This window comes from Lissotriton helveticus, chromosome 6, assembly GCF_964261635.1.
Source record: "Lissotriton helveticus chromosome 6, aLisHel1.1, whole genome shotgun sequence".
NCBI classification, from domain to species: Eukaryota; Metazoa; Chordata; class Amphibia; order Caudata; family Salamandridae; genus Lissotriton; species Lissotriton helveticus.
The window spans coordinates 2,018,472,855-2,018,486,251 of record NC_136067.1 but is presented as its reverse complement, the minus strand read 5'-3'; the positions used below and the strand labels follow the sequence as shown (position 1 = coordinate 2,018,486,251).

Sequence of the window (13,397 nt, the reverse complement as noted above, 5' to 3'; positions counted from 1 at the left end):
GATTAATGGATTAGCGCCCCTTTTATAGGTGGGTTCTGGGGCACAGTGCAAATACAAGTCATGCTAGATATCATAAACACGGATGGGCTGCTACGACCAGGTGATTGGGGGAGACATATAAGCATCATTCAGTCGGGTTAATAATCCTCAGTTATGCTGCGCCAAAATGCCCCTTTGGGGGAGGAAGTGCACGGGTCAGCTACAAGTCCCTTTATGTGTCAGGCATCTGGATATGCTGCTGCAACCAGGAAGTGACACCTTCTGTTTGAGATGGTGGTTTGATTGGTTGCAGATCCGAGGTGCAGCATCCTTTGTTAACAGGTTCAGAGATTCTCGTCTATGGGTTGACGTATGGTGTGATTTACTTATTGGAAGTTGACACAATGAGGTACTTTCGTCCTGCTGCTATAGTACTAGTAGGCAATTCGGTTTTAGGCTACTATGGGGGAATAATGCAGGGATCTACATACCTCGCTACTGCGCCCGATAGCTTTACTATGTCATTTGCCTTCAGATTAGTGAGTCTGATGTTGTGGGGTGATCCTCAGAGGGTATCTAAAAGCTAAAGGGAGCAGTTGGTTTTCATTGTCGAATACAGAGATAGTATTCATGCATAGCTTTAATTATAGTCACCAATAGCGCAGAGTCACCCAAGGAGTGAGGGCACACCTACTTTAGAATGCAGCTTTAGGGAGTGGGCTATATAGCTCTCTGTTGCCCTTGCCATTTAAGTGCTATTCATGTTTAAGACACTAAAGCAATGTCCTGGCGTTGCTCCATGGAGAGGCGTGCTGTTGAATTTCATCATGGGACTGCAGTTTATTCACTCATCACATTTGCTCATTGCCAAATGTTTCAATGCACAGTTCTCTTCCCTTTTAGGTGTCAGCAGTCTTGTGTGAGGCCATTGGCGTACCCTACAATTAACAAGGAGTGAGCATTGGGCAAAAATGCATTTTAAAAGCTCATCCCGATAACAGGTAGCGATTTATTTAATACATAATACTCAGGCAATGATGGAACAATGATGGAACAGGTTTTGGCAGTCGTTTGTAAGGACCCATGCACAATGGACCCAAGGAGGGAGTAGGATTGAAGTGTGCAGTGGGTTGGCGGGGAGGGGGACCGGCCTGCCGGCGGTCCTCGACTCTACTGCCCTAACCCGCCACTTATGGACTGATGTGTTCAGGTACCTCGGAGGGCCGGTGCACTATGCGGTGCCCTGGATTTCAAGTAAGGTAACTGTTTGCTGTAGCGCGTTGTGGCCTGCCGGCACAATGTACGCAGCATAGTCTTTCAAGACTATAGACGACTTGATGCTATGCTTAACTGTAATGACAATTTTAATTTTGTGGTGCCTTTGACATGTGAATGTTGCTACAGTGTGATGCCATTGTTCAGGTACCTCGGAGGGCCAGTGCACTTTGTGGTGCCCTGGATTTCAAGTAAAGCAACTGCTCGCTGTAGCCCGTTGTGGACTGCCGTCACAATGCGTATAGCAGACTGTTCAAGAGTATGGTCAACTTAATGCTATGCTTAAGTGTAATGACAATTTAAATTTCTTAGTGCCTTTGACTAAAGTGTGGTGATTTATTGGTGGCATAATCCACAGACAATGGTATTTCCAAAGTCAATCATATGTAGGTTGGTTTTTACTAAATTGCCAAGTATTTATTGGCAAAGTGCGTTTTTTCCTTCTCTATTATGTGTCAGCCGCCTGTGGGTGGTCTAATTACGGTGCGATGCAACCTACATGGAGGGGCTCTTCGGAGGAAATACATTTTGAAAACTCATACCAACAATGGTACATATCCCAATATATATCGCAAAGTTTCCCTTTCCTTTGTCGGGGTTAGCAGTTCTTAGTGAGGCTTGGTGGTGTGCAACTCATTTAGCGTGGACTGGGCTTTAGGAACAGACTGCATTGTTAAAGCAAATCTCAATAACAGGTTGCGATTTAGTTCTGCCATTATCCATACGCAAGGAGATTTGCCAACATTTCATCAACAAGTATGGTGGCTCTATTCAATAGCCAAAAATACCTACATATGGAGTTCTCTTGTTCTTGTCACTATCTGCAGTTAGTGAGGACTGTCAGTGTGTGCCCCAATGATCATTCAGGAGGCCGTGGGTATTTCCCCATGTGTTTGGGTACCCCGGGGGGCGGTGGGCTATGAGGGGGCCTGGTTTTATATAGAACAATAGTTTGTTGTAGTACGTGGGGCTTGCTGGTACAACGTATGCAATGGAGCAGGTCCTAAGGACGCCGAGGGACAATACACAAGTTCTAGTGTATGGCCAATGCAAAGTTTGTGAGGATTGGCTTGCCTAATGTCCTTTATGATGGGGAGTGTACCATTGCAGGGTAAGTGGGACAACTGTATGAGGCAATTACGTTGGGGCCGTTGGTACAAGTGGAGTGTTTTGCCTAATTTCCTGGTTGCCATAAGGATGGGGTATATACCTGGTAAGTTCTGTGTGGTTAGCTTGAACAGGCTATACAATCAAATGCAGTTTCACATCTGGTCATTTTCGTCATTAACGCCGGTGGGAATAATATATAGTATCATGCCATTTAAGGAGGCAACAGTTTTGGGAGGTCTGGTTTACAGCCCCCTCTTTTGGAGTTCACAATTGTTACTTGCATCATCTAAAATATGGTCGGAAGTAAGACCGCAAGCCATTGCGGCGGGAGATCCCCCAGTTTAGGTAACAATCACAATCTGGGTAGCTAGACAATCTCATTGAATACATTGTGCAGGTTCCTCGTAAGGCACTAGTCGGCACAACTTGCTCCAGTTAGGTAATGGGGCTATTACAGAGCAATGTCAGCACCGGGGAGAAGGGCGAGTGTGCCAGGTAGCTTTTCACCATGTGGCAGAGCACTAACAGATAACAACATAGGGGGGTGAACAACAAGGGGGGATCAGCAACTGGATTGACCCTAGGAGGAAGTAGGATCCACGTGTGCAAAAGGCAGTTGAAAAAGGAGGACTGACCTGCCGGTGGTCCTGGACACTACTGTCCAAATCCACAACGTATGGACTGAGTAGAACCTTGGGGAGGCTGCCTGTGTTCAGGCACCCCAGTGGGCTGGTGTGTTATGCGGTGCCCTGGGTTGCAAGTAATGCAACTGTTTACTGAAGCGGGTTGGGCCTGCTGGCACAATGTACGCAGCTGAGTGGAGAGTTGGCGGGCTGAGTCGGTCAAGTTCAATTGTAAGGCCCAAGCTCAAGTGAAGGTGTAATGTTGTGCCTAACTTTTAGGTCTCATGCCTAGCGTTGCAGTGTGCAGCACTGCGTGCGAAGCGCGAGACATTTAGTATCTAAAAATAGGGTTTTAGGAGCTGACTTCAGAATGGCAAACGCACAAGCATGTGCTTTTCGTCTGGTGGCCCGCTATTGGCCTTTGCGTGCGTCTTTTTATGAAAGACAGCATGCAATAGGCCAAAGGGGAGCGCATAGCTCCACCCACGGCCTATTGGTGTCTATTACGTGCACCAGGCCGTCATGTGGTTTAAGTTATTGTGCACAGACACAGGCAAAATAATCGACACCACCTGGCTTGCTGTGGCGCATGCGCTCACCATTTGCAGGATTTTATTTTGCTTCCACTTCACAGGGAAGCAATCCTGCTTCAAACGGTAAACATGGGAATTAACAAACCCTCAACCACCTCCTCCGTACGCACGCTGGTCTCCCTGTCTGTGATTGCTAAGGGGCTGTCGACACCCCTCCCCACACTGGTGATAGAGGGGACCGATCCGAGCTCTGAGGGGACACTGAACCGCCCCGTGCACAAGGGTCCTGCAAGGGTCCTGCTCCTGCTGCAAAGGGGAGATGTGCCAGCTTCCCACTATACACAGACCATTTTTTTGTTTTTTGTTGACCGCGCCATGGAGCAGCAAACCCAAGGGGTGCGTGATCCTCCATGCTCTCTGTTGCATGGTCAAAAAGGCGGAACTCGGTCCCAGCCGCAGCTCAATGCGTAGCTGCATGCCCCACTCGCCCAACTGTACCAACTCCTCCTGTTGCCCCCCCACACCACCAAAACACATGTATTCAGAGTGCCCTGCCGTGTCTAGTGGAGCAGCCCCTGCCTTCTCCGTACCCACCCAATTTGCCAAACCACAACATACGCCATAGCTGGCCCTCCCTGTTTCCCTTATCTGATAACTTCCTTTCCTCGTACTGCCCCTTCCCTCCTTTCACCCTGTTACTAAACCCATTGTTGGTTCCTCCCTAGCAGCCTAAGCTAGTGCCCTCTACCCCCCAACCTTTTACTCCCTCCAAACTTGCTCCCTTTGCGCTGCTACCTCACCAGAGAAAAGGTACCACCCACTCGCCCGTCTTCTTCTCCTCCTCTGGCCACCACTATTGTTTAGGGCCTTACCCCATGCCTTCCTTTAACACCATTTTATTGTGACCCGTAACCGACACACACCTCCTTGTCGATCCTTAGCTACTAAAGAAAAGAGCACCCTTCCCTCGTCAACTTTATGCTAAAACACATACTTGCTGCCCAAGTCCTCCAAAACGTCACGAGGCCCCCATTCCAATACAAGTAATTTCAAGATAACACAAGATAACACAACACAAGCCACCAGAACGCACACCAAAATATCCACAGGCTTACCCGGAAGACAAACAATTCATGCATACAGTGAAAAAGATACTACCAGTAAGCGATGAATAGCATGAAGTTATCTGAGTGGATGATGCACAAGTGGTGGCGGGAGAAGCACCACAAGAGCGTCATAACTGCCCCCTATCGTTCTGTGCAAGTAAAGGCACTCTGAGCCATCCTCTACCCGTTTATTGCCCAACTGCACCCATACTCCACCACGTTCCTCCGAGAGCCCTGCAGGGATCAGTGCGAGCTGCACCTCCAACTCCTAACAGATAGCCACCCGCTACTGGGCAGAGCCCAGATGCCACCCCCATCCTCTCTGAATGGTGCCCAAAATGCCATCTCCCAGCACCCACACATACCTACCTGACATAGACAACAACCCAACCCGAACAACCCAAAGCCACGCAATGTCACACCCTCTGTGATCAACAAAGCAGGCTGGAAGAAGGAAGTGTACCCAGCAGCGAAGATTCATCTCGGACCAGTGTGCCTTGCGAATAGCTTATTAACACAGTCCATCTAGTTGGTAATAAGTATGCTTCAGTGTACTCGCTCTCCTGTCGGCATGTGTGGGTACGAGCATATTTGGCTCCTCATCTGCTTCGGGGTTGCATTATTATTTGCAACTCTAATAGCTCAAACTTTCAGTAATGCTAGACCTATTGCATTGCAAATGCTTGTTCTTACTGCCTTTGACATGTTGTTGCCGCTAAAAAGTATGGCCAAAACTGAAGTTCAAGTCTAATGTCATGCCTGATTTACTTAATGCCTTTGATAGGTTGATGCGGCTAAAGTGTGATGCTGTTTTCTCCTATTGGTCTGTCATTAAATTACCTGGTTTGATGTGAATAAAAGGCTATGCCCTGAACAACATGCTCTGACTCTGGGAGTTATTGGGCATAGCGGGGTAGCAAATGTTTGAAATGGAGAAGGGTGAATGTCATGTTGTGCTCATACTATGACTGTTGGTAGCACTGCCACAATAAAAAGCCATTTTATAATTGTTAGTTATATTGATCCTGTTGCTTTGCTGCTTTTCTCCAGCAAGTACATATATTTTTAAGTGCATTACATCGTTTATCTCTAGTTTCAAATCTCCATTTATGACTGACAATTAGCTGTAGACAAAAGCAAATTCCTGCAAATTATATATAGTGTTCATTTTTTGATTTACTCTTGGAGCTCTGATCTCCTGTGTAGAGGAAGGCAAAGCCCATCAGAAGAAATCCTGGCTGCCTCTCCATCAGGGGTAGAGACCATACCCCAAGACTAAGGAAGATTTATCCCTTCATCCATCCATCATTTTTCCCTAATGATTACTAATGAAATATTCTGAACTGGAAGACAGGAGAAAAAAAGGAACTTCAAAGCATGCTGCTAGCTGACCCTTCCCACCACTTGGACACTATAGATGACCAGCTTACCCAGCATTGTTCCTGCTTTTTCTCTTCTGTCTTTGGCTGAGAGGACTTGGGATCCCTCCTTGACTTGAATTCCTATCTTAATACTCGTCTTTTTAAGCTGGACACAGAGAGGTTTTGTGTGCAACATGAAAGCAATTTCTTAGCAGGATGGGGTGTGCTGATTCCTGTGGTTGGCCTTTCTACTGTTCGTTTTTGGAGATAGTAAGAAATGTCAGATATTGGCCATGCTGATGGCATCATTACCTGTTGGCTGGCATTAGTAAGACTGCTGTGTTAAAATTTAGGACTCGATACGCAGTAACCTGTGAGACTGCATCTCCCAGTGTTGTACCATGAGTGGAGCCCTGCCCACTCATGTGCAGTAACATATTTTCGGTTTCAGCCCATGAATCCCTCTTTTCTTGTGGGTATCGATGGGAGCACAGTTTGGCCAATGATTGTTCAATTTTGGGTAGTCCTTTTATTTTATGGGTTCAATTTCTGGAAACATTCCTGTAACAGCTTTTTCTTCAGCTTAATGCTCACGTTCTCCATCAAGAAAGAGATAAGGAGAGATTTTAGCCTTTATTTTTATTTTTTTTAAGAGGATGGTTCCTGTGGTTGTTCTTTTACATCTCCAGCGATGGTACATATTTCCACTGTGGGACAACTGGTTACTTCATGATCCATTTCCAAAGGAGGCCTTAAAACTCTTCAGGAGCATTTGACTCATATTGGTCTACTGTTGCGTAAGCTATGACTTTGGTGTAGCTGTGCAAGGTGTGCTTTCCTGTCTAACAAGTGACATTGGTGAACTTGGATTAAGGCACCAGTGGTGAATGTAAAAGACAGATTATTGGTGCCCTGAAAAACACTATTGAATGTGCAATGTAGATAGAGGCATTGCTTTTGGATTAATATCAGTCCCATAAAGGGATCAGGGGCACAGTGAAAACAGCAACAAACCTTATTTTCGTTATTCACAGTATCACACACACACACACACTGTACTAAGATGAAGAAACACTTTGAAGTACAAGTATTTATTACTAAAGGAACAATCTGTTTCTCAGTACATCTAAAACAACTACACAGAATATTATAAAAACACCAAGAAGGCAAGTTATAAATAATGATAATGAAATGAAAATTTCTAGCATGTTTTAAAATGTCATCTTAAGCCTAACACTGTAATGCCTACTTCTATGCGCTACACTAAGAGAGCATGGAAGGCAGAGCTATTTGCAGTCTAGAGCTCCTTAGGGAGAAGAGATGCAATGCATACCTTGTTGACAGTAAAGGCTATCTTTATCAGTGGAGGTGTGTAGCCAGTGTTCCTGGTTAAGGCACAAACACATGCTGCGGTCTTCCTTCAGGGCTCGGCTTCTGTCACCAAGTGAGATTTAGCATCTGCAAAGTGTGCTGGCAGTACCTTCTCAGGCAGAATCTTGGGCAGAAATCCGGGGGAAGAACCTCTCCTGACAAGTGGTAGTCGTTATATAATAAATCTTATCAGAGATTGGCATTTCTTTGGTAGGTTACGCAATGTCTGACATAGATTATGTGCATCAAGGTGTGCATCACAGACGTTTCCTTATGTTATGTTATGTTATGTTAAAATGCTCTTTTATAGCGCACGGCTACTCCAAAGGAGTGTCCCGGCGCTTTGGCAAAGAGCCTAAAGAATAGACGAAACACAGCCCAACATACATAAGGAAAAAGGAGGATGAAAAACCAGTTACTGTGTAAAAAGCCAGGTCTTAAGTCCCCTTCGAAAGGAAAGCAAATCATCAGTTTTCCGGAGTGGAGCAGGGAGACCATTCCAACCTTGAGCCGCCAAAAATCGGAAGGAGCGTCCTCCGACTCTGGTCAAGCGGATAGGGTGAATCAAAGCTTTAGAAAGCTTAGAAAGCTTTATGAACATTTAAGATAAAATCATGTCCATTCAGACTACATTATTTTGGTTATATGTTTGTATGTGCTCTTATTTAACTTTAACAGAGTAGAAAGTAGACATTTGGCCCAGACAAATGTTGCATCAAGAGTTGTATATGTCATCAATCAGAGGCTTTACATTTTCACAGTTCTTAGAAAGATAGGGTCAAATGACATCTGGCAGACATGACAATAATTCTGCATAAATCTGGAATGATGGGGACTTCTATTGTCTAAGATTGCGACGTTGGTAACTTCCATTTTCCATGATGGAGTCAGGCTTACATAAAATGGAAGCAGAACTTAGGGGCTTTACAACACTACTACTCAATCTTCCGAAATGTCAACTGACACCTTTTGAGGACAGTATCTTTATGACAGACTTGGAGATGGGTTTCTTCCTGCAGACATTGGAGCATCTGAGAGCAGGACTCAGTCTCAAGCTCTGGCCTGTCGCTGGTTGAAGGTCCAGTGGCAAATGGCCTCCTGTCTATATCTGGTGTCATGGGCCCATATATCATTTCATTTATGGCCTCTTCAAGTTCATACACTGAAATATTGGCAACGTGCATCCACTGTCATCTCATCTAGTGCATCTGCTTCAATTTAGTTAAGAGCTTAAAAAGCTTGAAGTGGAACAAGTACACAGTAAGAAAGACTACATGCGTGATATATTTTTGACACATGTTATGTTGTTATCTAAGGCAGTGGTTCTTAACCTTTAACTTCTGTGGATACTGACTTAATCATTACTGCAGTCTGGGGGCCCCTACTGAATAAATATTGAAATCTGGGGAACCTTACTGAGTGATTATTGGAATTAGAATCCAGAGACCCTGACATAAGCAATTTCAATGATTTGAACTGCAAAACACAAAAATACAGAAACAAGCATTCATCAAGCTAATAAATAAATTGGAAAATATTTTATTGAATTCACAACCAAATATAAAAACAATATAAAATGTAATTTAAATTCAAAGTTTGGAGCTATTATGGGATTTCTGCGGATAACCACGCCTCCGTGTAGCCTCAGTTGATGCTGCCCCGCCCCCGGTAATAGAGTTTCAGCCTACCTGAGTGGGTGCTTCACAGAAAATGAAGGTCCTGCTGGCAGTCTTTCTCTCCCCTTCACGGCCGGCGTTCTGCGGCTGGCGTTCGTGGCGGCCTCTTCTCCTTCAATGGGGCTGCATGAAGCTTCGTGGCACTAAGAGGACTTTCACTGAAGACGCCGTGAACAACAACGGAGGCTGCTTGGCAGAGGGGGCTGGGGCTCAGAGGTCAGAAGCAGGAGGTAGGAGTATTTTTCTCCACGGTGGTTCAAATGCACTTAATCAATTGAAGTTGTGCTCGGGACACTTGAAGCTACCTGGGAGCAGTCTGAGAGACGTTTTAGTTACTGCGAGTCTTTTCACTAGAATATATATTGCTCTGGATACCAATGGAGGTGTGAGTGAGTGCTCGAGAATGGGCTTTGAAATGGACAGAGTGACTTATTATGAATCACCCGCCAGGGCACATCAAGCTGTGTTCAGGGGGAGTGTCGAATACACAGAGGTTCCCACAGCCCCTCCTCTCCCAAGCTCTCAGTAGATTCCACACAAGTGACACTTTGGTCCACTTAACAAAACAGGCTTCCAGGCAGCACTTTTACTTGGTACACCTACGCTAGCACACTGTGTACTGCAATCATACTGCAAAGTGTAAGCCATCCTGGGAGGATGATATATCTCTGCTGACGGTGGGAGGGGGCCGAACGGCCCTGTTGAAGATGAACTGTGATGCTGGGTAAATCACTTAACCTCCCTGTGTATAACAAAAAAATAAATGTGTAACTGGTGCTCCTGCAAAGTGCTCCAATAGATTTGGGTCTAGTTCGCGCTATATAAAACTGCAAAGAACAAAACAAAAACAGTGACAACGTAACACACAATCTCATTCATCACTGTCACATTCTATCGAGGTGAAAGAAAAACATGCTTTACGAATACATGACCTCCTAATTTTGTTTTAATTAATTGTTGTCCGTTCTCGATAAAGCAGATCGGTTGATTTCACCTTTTCTCTAGGGAATTGTCACTACATACACATAGTGTTCAAAGGACACAGTGACGCTAGGGTACAAATCTGTTTTATTTTTACTTATGTGATGATATCTGTTCAGGGGCTTAGCATTCAAAAGTGCAGCAGGAGTAGTAGCACCAAAGCCCAGAGATGTCAGCAGCCCTTTGCACCCCATTTGTGGCTTTCTTTTACTACCCACAGGAGGGGCAAAAGCGCCCACGCTCCCCTTGCTACTTTGCGGTATTCATTAATTTGCAGAATGCTCAAGACAGGCACCATGTTACTAGTTGGTGAGAAAAAAGAAAAACACTTGAGAACCCTCAGAATGGACTTTATTAAGATCAAACATACTGTCCAACAAGTACACACAACCCTTCTCACACAAATTTCCTCCTATACACATAAACCTCGGGCACATGCATGCACATATGGATGCAGAGCCTTCTACACATACTAGCACGCTTACACACATTACCTCGCTATATACAAACTCAGGCACACATACACAAGCTCCCTATATAAAAACACAAACACAATCTCGCTATCTACACACACGCATTTAAACAAACACACGCAAACTCCCTATGCACATCCAAACTCACAAGATTCCCAAAAGAGACACCTAAGCATAACACACGCACACAACCTTTCTGTAGACACCGAAGCACACATTCACGCACACATACCCAGAAATGCATGCGCACACCGCCACACATAAGTAAACTATTTTCCAAACACCGAAGCCCACACGCGTGCACACACAATCATTATGAGCGGTTTTCATTTACTTCCGGCTGTGCCGGCTCTCTCTTCATTGTACCCTTCCTTATACAGCAGAGCAGCCAGGAGGAACTTGCCTGCTGAAGGGGTGCTCTGCTGTAACCTTCCTGCCTCACCGCCCTAGTCACAGCTAATCCACAGGTGAGAATTCCACCCACAATATTTTTTCTTCACATGTACCATTTAGCATACAGTTAGGAATCCCGAAATGTGCCCTAATCTTTGCTTAAGCATGCTTTTTTTAAAGAATTTTATTTTCACAAAGAACTTTAAGCACGTTTCAAATCCCATTTCATGTTGTTGCAAAGTCTATGGAAAGGCTGAGGAAGAAGCCAGGTAAGTAGCTATAAATACTGCAGCAGGTACTGTGTGTAAGAAGCTCACTGCTTTCTAATTAGTTGTTGTTTTGCTTCAAAGCCAGAGGGTGTAGCTCTATTTTCTTTACTGTCACAAAACTATGCCATACCCTAGTCAAGCTAATATCCAATGGCTGCAAAGGGAAATACAAATAAAATGCACATGTACGGAGAGAGTGTGCTCGCTTTTTGTCATGTTGCTCTGAAGCATACACACACTATAGTTGCTGTTCCAATGCATCTTGTTAATGGTATTTCAGGTTTAGGCTGCTCAGGCACGGGAAGGGCCTTTTTGCTTGTTGGCAGTGCTTTTATTGCCAACTGGACATCTCGCGTCAGTTCAATTTCTCCTTCCCTCCTTCCTTGTTGGACTATACAGCTCTATTTGCAGACTAATTGGGTCCTTTACATCACAACTCTACTATCTACGGGTGCATTCTTGATTTGGGCATTTTGTTGGCTGCATCAGTTGTCACATAAATAAACATTATCCACATTTGCCAACTATCTGCTGTATAATCTGCAGATTTGAACAAAAAAGCCTTGTTTCTAGCTCAAATGGCTCAAATGGTCCCAAAAATGCAGCTTCACGTCTTACAGCGTGGTGGAAGGCCCTTTGCAAAGCTGGAATGGTCATGTGTTACTTATTACTAAATTTGGGTGTAAAATTGGTAGCAATAGTGCATAAACCTCTCTTCTTTCTGTACCTGTCTTGCGTCGTTCTGCATTTCTCTTCCATCTTTCTGTACCTTTCTTCCTCTTCCTGCACCTCACTGTCTTCTTTCTGCACTTCACTTGCCTCTTTCTGCATTTCTCTTGCCCCTTTCTTCACCCCTCTTGCATCTTTTTGCACCTCTCTTGGTTCTTTATGCACCCCTTTTGCCTGTTTCTGCACCTATCTTGTCTCTTTCTGTAGTTCTCTTGCCCCCTTCTGCACCTAACTTGCCTCTTTCTGAACCTCACTTTCTTCTTTCTATATCGTTCTTCCTTTTTTTACACCCCTTCTGCCTCATTGTGCACCTCCTAATCTTATTTCTGCACCTCTCTTGCCTCTTTTTGCAGCTCTGTTGTTTATTTCTGCACTTTTTTATGCACCTATTTCGCAAATTTCTGTACCCATGTTGCTTCATTCTGCACCGCTTTTACCTGTTTCTCCACTACTCTTGCCTCTGTCTTCACCTCTGTTCCCTCTTTCTGTGCCTCTTTTGCCAGTTTTCGCAACTCACTTGACTCTTGCTGGAGTTCTCTTGCCTCCTTCTACATCTCTGTTACTTCTTTCTACACTTCTCCTGCGTCTTTCTGCACGCCTGTTGCTTCATTCTGCACGTGTCTTCCCTTTCTTTATCTTTCTTGCCTGTTTCTGCATCTCAGTTGCCTATTTCTGCACTGCTCTTTCTTATTTTTAAACCTCTGTTGCTTCTTTCAGCAATTCTGTTGCCTCTTTATGCACTTCTCTTGCTTGTTGCTGCACCCCTCTTGCCTCTTTCTGAACCTGTCTTCTCTCTTTGTTCAACTCTCTAGACTCTTTCTATACCTCTCTTCCCTCTTTCTGCACCACTTCTGCCTCTTTTTGTACCTCTGTTGCTTCTTTCTACACTTCTCCTGCCTCTTTCTGCACCCTTTGTGTCTCTTTCAGCACCTCTGTTGCTTATTTCGGCACTTCTCTTCCTTCTTTCTGCACCCCTCATGCCACTTTCAGCACCTCTGTTACTATTTTCTGTACTCATCTTCCTTCTTTCTGCACCCCTTGTGACTCCTTCTGTACCTCTGTTGCCTCCTTCAGCACCTCTGTTGGTTCTTCGTGTACTTCTCTTACTTTTTTCTGTACCTCACTTGCCTCTTTATGCACTTCTCTTGCTTCTTTTCACACATCTGTTGCTTCTTTCAGCAATTCTTTTGCCTCTTCCAGCAGTTCTCTTCCTTCATTTTCAACTCTCCTACCTCTTTCTGTACCTCTCTTGTCTCTTTGTGTCCCTCTCCTACCTCTTTCTCTACCCTTCTTGCCTCTTTTTGCACCTCTCTTGGATATTTATGCACAGCTCTTGCTTCTTTCTGCACCTCACTTGCCTCTTTCTGCACTGCTCTTGCTGCTTTTTAAACCACTTGCTTCTTTCAGCATTTCGCTTGCCTCTTTTTGTACATCTCTTCCTTCTTTCTGCACTCCTCCTCCCTCATTCTGCACCTCTCTTGCCTCTTTGTGCAACCATCCTACCTTTGTTTGCACCCC

The 13,397-nt window shown here is 44.8% G+C and overlaps 1 protein-coding gene across 1 annotated transcript in view; it reads right to left on the bottom strand.

Moving 5' to 3' along the window:
- LOC144762972 (fucolectin-1-like) overlaps positions 1–9,141 on the bottom strand; it is a gene marked incomplete at its 3' end in the record, with an annotated part of 705,880 nt that extends 696,739 nt beyond the window's left edge. The window contains exon 1 of the mRNA XM_078648285.1: positions 9,047–9,141. The remainder of the gene's footprint in view (positions 1–9,046) is intronic.
- Positions 9,142–13,397: the final 4,256 nt, after the last annotated feature.